The sequence below is a fragment of the Scylla paramamosain genome, chromosome 29 (assembly GCF_035594125.1).
Source record: "Scylla paramamosain isolate STU-SP2022 chromosome 29, ASM3559412v1, whole genome shotgun sequence".
Taxonomy (NCBI): Eukaryota; Metazoa; Arthropoda; class Malacostraca; order Decapoda; family Portunidae; genus Scylla; species Scylla paramamosain.
The window spans coordinates 993,770-1,000,332 of record NC_087179.1 but is presented as its reverse complement, the minus strand read 5'-3'; the positions used below and the strand labels follow the sequence as shown (position 1 = coordinate 1,000,332).

General features: G+C 38.4%; 1 long non-coding RNA gene across 1 annotated transcript; it reads right to left on the bottom strand.

The window, feature by feature from the left end:
* Positions 1 to 1,064: 1,064 nt before the first annotated feature.
* On the bottom strand, positions 1,065 to 2,838 carry LOC135115172 (uncharacterized). Its single transcript, XR_010275838.1, has 2 exons — positions 2,070 to 2,838; positions 1,065 to 1,529 (listed from the first exon to the last, which is right to left on the bottom strand). It is a non-coding gene; the product is annotated as an uncharacterized LOC135115172 (long non-coding RNA).
* Between the last annotated feature and the right edge of the window lie 3,725 nt (positions 2,839 to 6,563).

Genomic DNA, 6,563 nt, shown 5'->3' with positions numbered 1-6,563 from the left:
GTATATTTTTCTACGTAATCCCTTCTAAGTAGTAACATAAGTAAAATCAAACTCTTTTCATGAACAAATGTATATAAGTTGATTTTCTAGGGAATCGGCATTTAGATGTATTTGGTCATCTTAAGATTTCCAAATGAATACACTCTTGATTGGAAACGTCTTAATCTAGACGACAGTAAACATAAAGGTAAAATGTCTGTGACAGTCAAAAGTCCAAATTACATAGATCTCCTTTCTAGTTTATGGAAACGGCAATTTTAATAAAAAAAAAAACTCGAGTGTCCTGGCGATAGTAATGCTGTATCTCTAACCAAAACAAACACCTGACTCGGCCGCGCTGGTTGAACTTAAGAAACACGTTGCTGGTCAAGAAGTTGAATGTTGCTGCGGTGCCCATCTCAACTACGCCCTAAGCAATGGATTACGGTAGCTGGACACTACAGCAGCAGCAGGATCGCCCGAGAGATGTTTGTTTTGGTTCTCGATTACTTTGCCTTGTCGCTCGCTTCGTGAGAGGGATGCTAAAATCACCAAAAAAAAAAAAAAAAAAAAAAAAAAAAAAAATAGAGCCATGTTACTAAGTAGGCTGTGTCATACAGTGTGATTTTTTATTTTTCATTGTCCAAATCAATAGTTTTTATACTTGTAATATGCTTGAAGATAATGCTAGCAGTTTATTCGATAATCACAAAAAAAAAAAAAAATAAATAAATAAAAAAAATAATTTGACCACATTCTCTCAATATTATCCATACCGGTGTGCTATGAAATATGGACTCCCATAAGAAAATACTTCCCAGTAGAAATTCCATGATAAAAGCACTCCCGCAGTCATTATTCCATATACATATATGGAATATGGACTGTAGAAATTCCATGATAAAAGTACTCCCGCAGTCATTATTCCATATACATACGAGTATATCATATGGAATATGGACTGTAGAAATTCCATGATAAAAGTACTCCCGCAGTCATTATTCCATATACATATATCATATGGAATATTGACTGATCCCCGTGGAATAAATACTCCCATACAATTTAAAGTCATTAAAACAAAATTATCTTAAATTGTATATTTGTCCCTCTGCAGATGATCAATAATATCCAATTATATTTACGATCTACATATACATAATTCCTTTGACATAATCAAAATGGTTACTGTTGGTATGTTGCAGGTAAATAACACGTTTATCACAAAGGTCCGAATCGCTGAGACTACATGACTTTTCCAAGACATTTCGTCCAAACAGGGCCCAATCTCCTCTCTGCAACCACAGCATTATGTCTGTTTGAAGTAGTGAAGCCGCTGCAAATAGCTCAACATCTGTTGCCCATTCGTTGGTCGTTGTCATCTTGCCCAGATGTTCTTCAACGTGTTGCACATGGCTTTTTTTTTTCTTTGCTGTTATTCCCCGATGTCCACTCATACTTTTACTTTCAATACTGGTACCAAGGCCTTCGTGTGCACATCGAATTGCTCGTTGTTGTTCAGTCTTTGTTGAGAGGACACGTAACAGCAGCTAGGGGGGGGGAAATGTATTAGAAAGGGATGGATAAAGAATTAGAGGGAGGGAGGAAGGGAAGGAGAGAAGGAGGAAGGGGCTGGAAAGAAGACAGGACGGGAGTAAGGGACGGATGGAGGGATGGTTGGAGGAATGGAAGGAGGGAGGGAGTGAGGGAAAGAGACGTACAGTTGAACAAGTAGAAAGTGCAAGAAAAAATATGAGTGTGTAAGGCAATATCTTTCAGTTCTTTGTAGTAAACCCTGGTGTAAGGCTCCTGCAGAGCCAATGTAAAGTGGAACGTGACTATCTGGGAGGGTTAATGATGGATTGATTGTGTATTGTGTACAATACCAAGAATACATTTAATTTCATAAATAGGTATGAGATTTTACTTCAACGAGCCCGAAGCTCTTATATGAACTTAATGCTTTAATGATGAAACAGAGAGAGAGAGAGAGAGAGAGAGAGAGAGAGAGAGAGAGAGAGAGAGAGAGAGAGAGAGAGAGAGAGAGAGAGAGAGATGCTTTAATGATGAAACATGTTTGCTTATCTTACCTCCACTTTCTCTCCAGTCATTTTTCACCTTCTTGTAGAATAGTTCTTCACCCTTAACAGCAAAGGGTCTACATGCCTTGCGGAGGTTGGCTTTTTCCCCTTTGGTACATACAGTAGCGGGCCACACACCCTCAAGAAGATACTAATATATGAAGTCAAATGGCACGTGCGGCATTGTCAACAACACTCAGGACACTGGTAGCAAACTGTAAAGTTCAATTACCTTTGTGGCTCGGTCGGTTTCGTTCCGCGATCTCAGTTTCAAATGCGTAGACGAGCACGTTCGAGTCCACAGAGGATAGGCGAATTGGAATTGAATTCACGAAATTCGTTTCTATGTCTCATTACCTCCTCATCCTTCCTAAGTGTGGGAGTACTTATTTCACGTGAGAGAGTACATTTACCATATGGAATAATGACGGGGATTACCTTTACCATAATGAATTTGTACTGGGGAGTACTTATTTTGGGGGAGTGCTTATCCAATATGACACCGTATATTGAAAAGTCGATACATCATTTCAAAAGTATCGTGATGATCAATGTGCTATGCATCTTTACGCACCTGGGATTTACTACATCAATATTTTAGCTCTCTTTCCTACAGTTAGATGAGCAGCAACGACATCTAGCGGTTTAGTTCCGAAAACTCCCCATTGCCGTATGTACAGTACCATGCAGCAAAATTTACTTGTCACGTTGGCCAACATCAGGCATCATTTTGACCCGGAATGTCTTAACCAGATTATGGCATATTATTATATGCCTTTTCTTTAAATGTAACAACCATTAAACAAGAATAACCAATGTGTCTGCCTGTCTCTTTCCTTCAATCAGAAAAAAAAAGAAAAAGAATCGGCACTATATGATTATTCTTATTAAGTTGACAATATCACAAGGGCCGTAAGACCAGCAGTTCACTTCTAAATAGCATAAACTTAAAAAAAACAAAAGAACGACTGGTTAAGGCTGCTGTGGTCTCTGCGAGGGACACATTGCCAATGAACTGTACCACACTTTTTCCTTGGGCAGCATGCCGCTGATCTATTCTTCAGTGGTCAAGTCGGCGGAGCTCCAAGGAGCTAAAATTCTAAGCCCCTGTGAGAACTGAAGATCTGATTTATATATATATATATATATATATATATATATATATATATATATATATATATATATATATATATATATATATATATATATATATATATATATATATATATATATATATATATATATATATATATATATATATATATATATATATATATATATATATATATATATATATATATATATATATATATATATATATATATATATATATATATATATATATATATATATATATATATATATATATATATATATATATATATATATATATATATATATATATATATATATATATATATATATATATAATTGCATCTAGGGTTTTTGTGATTTTATACAAAAAAAAGTTTTAGATCCGTCTCCCCTGAATATCTCTTATGCTCACGCACCTCCTGGTGTTTGAAAGTCGTGCACTGTGGGCCATAACTACGCAGGCCAGAAAACTCAAATGTTAATATTGTAGAATCCAAATGTCAGAACCAGGCCAAGAAATATGTCATTTAGGTGCAGGAAAAATAGATAGGTTATAAGAGGATTGCGGAAGAATTACAGTGTAGTAGTGGTGGGCAGGAACCGATTGATAACTTAGGTATTCACGGAATAAATTCCTTGGGTTGGCGGATCCGTCGGAACCGGTTCCAGAACCGGTTCCACGGAGAATCGTGTAGAGCGCGTGGGGCTGGTACCAGAGTCTTGGAGCCACCAACGCTTGGGTTGAGTACCAGAGTTTTGGGGCCGCCAGCGCGCTGCTCAGACGGTTACCAGGCGGAGCCAGTTCTGGAATCGGTTAAGTTGGGAAACGTGTAGAGAACGCGTTGTGAGTACCAAGTCTTGGAGCCGCCAGCGCGGTGCTCAGACGGTTATTACGAGTGTGTAGCGCTCTCTTCCAGGACTCATCCTAGAATACTGGCAGAGATTATTACAAGCTCCGCGATAAACAGACACATATTAGTTTTCCCCAGACAGCAGAGAGTGTATGTCACGTGATCGATCATGTTGCCTTAGATATCGCTCCATCATATGTATAGTTCCATATGTAGAGTTCCAGCTAGTTTTTACATCCTCAATAAGTTTTTTTTGAAGGCTGCTTGTGCTGCTCTTGCACCTGCATGAGGTTATCAGAAGCCTTCACGCAGTGGTGGAAAAAAACTTACAATAGTCTTTATTTTTTCTTTTAGCTTCTGGACATCTTCAGTGTTCTTAATGGAGTCCCGAACAACTAGGTTCAAAGTGTGTGCAAAGCAAGGGATATGGCGAACATTCACTTGTTTTATTGCTGTAGTCATGTTAGCAGCATTGTCAGTCACAATTGAGTGAATTTTATCTAAAATGTTCCATTTATTGTAGACAAGTCTTATCTCTTTTGCAATATTATCTGCTGTATGGGACTTAACCATACGAAGAGTATCAAGCACAGCAGACTTGAGGACCCACTCTGGGGATATGTAGTGAGCTGTCACTGTGATGAATGCTTTTGTTTGTCGGGATGTCCATAATATGTCTGTTGTTAAAGCTTTCTCCAACTCTTGACGGACTCTTTATCTCTCTATTGTAAATAGAAGGAAAGAGCCCTACCTATCTTTCTGCGGTTTAATTGGCAAGTCATATCTGTGGTTGAGTCCATTTACTAATCTCTTGAATCCCTTGTCTTCAACAACAGATAGTAGCTGTAAGTTTTCCACTATCATCCTGACAACCAGAGCGTTAAGTTCTTTCTTTTTTATTCAAGTCATTCTTATAGAGCAGAGCCCTAGTGATGGCCTCAATCAGTGTTGGTTGAGCACAGATGGATGGTCTGGGGTGTTTGGCAGCAATTTCCATATCTGCATCTTCCTTGAACTCCGCATATTCAAATGGGATGTCTGGTGCGCAGGTGTTTCATCATGTTCGATGTACTTCCACTGTACTTCAGCTTATCTTTACACACCAAGCATACAACGACGTCAGACGACGTCTGTTCCATGTACGTCTACACTGGAGCTGTTCTATTCCGCTTGGATGCCATTGTTTTACGTGAAATTTAGGCTTAATAGGTGAGATGTGCACCTCCGTTCTCTATGCTCTGACGCTGCAAAGTAGGTACAAACGCGATGTGCAGCTTCAGCACGCTGCCTTGAAAAAGACTTGGTGCCTGTAAAAATATTACGTTATAATGTGAGAGAGGAAGGGTTGGAGTACAACGTGCAAGTAAGTTATTTTGAGTATCTGAAAAAAATAAAGTCTTTATTCATCCAAGAGAATGATGGTCACAGATTCCCTCTCTCTTTGGCAGTTTTAGTTTTTATGAGCAAGTCTTTTTTTTTTCTTTTTAAGGGGGTGAAGAAAAGAAAGTTAGCAAAGAGAGAGTGAGTGGGAAGAGAAGGGGTGAAAAGAAAGTATGAGAAAGATTGGTTGTGGGCTCGACCACACTGCTATTTTTTATTTTTATTTTCTTTATTTTCTTTATCTATTTATTTATTTACTTATCATTATTATTTTTTACAGGCACACACTCGCTCACAGACATACTTACTCATTCATGCAAATGAAACACCACAATGCAATCAGCAGGAACGCAGCTTTTCCTAAAACGCTGACTTTTGGAGAAGGTTGTCCTGTCTCACTGTGTGCGAGAGAGAGAGAGAGAGAGAGAGAGAGAGAGAGAGAGAGAGAGAGAGAGAGAGAGAGAGAGAGAGAGAGAGAGAGAGTGTGTGTGTTTCAAGTGTTTTTATCCCTTATGTGCTATAGCGAAGTGAGACAGCCTTCACCAAAAGGAACATATCTAAGTCCGAACAAGTCGGAGCGGAACGGAACGGAACGGAAAGAAAAGAGTGGAGGAAGTAAAGTAGAACAATATAGATTTTTTTTATTTATTTTTTTTAAGGGGGGTGATAAGATAAAAAGCTAGCTAAAGAGAAAGTGGGTGGGAGAAGAAGGGGTGAAAGAAAATAAAAGAAAAGATAGATAGTGGGCTTGACCACTTTGCTATTGGTTATTTTTTTATATTCTTTTATTTATTCTATTTATTCTATTTTATTTTATTTTACTTTTATTTTATTATTTTTTTTGCAAACCGACAGACACACTCCTCATTCACACACTCACTTACGAGTCACAAATGCACTGGCAGGACCACAACTTTCCCAACAACACAAACTCAGGAGGAAGGTGTATCTGTCACACTGTGCTGGAGATAGATAGATATATAGAGAGAGAGAGAGAGAGAGAGAGAGAGAGAGAGAGAGAGAGAGAGAGAGAGAGAGAGAGAGAGAGAGAGAGAGAGAGAGAGAGAGAGAGCGTATGTACTTCTTGTGCATTTCCCATGTGCGTAACTTAGTGTATCAGCCTTCCTCGAGAGATACACAACTAAACCCTAGCATTTTTTGACTGCCATGTGCTGTG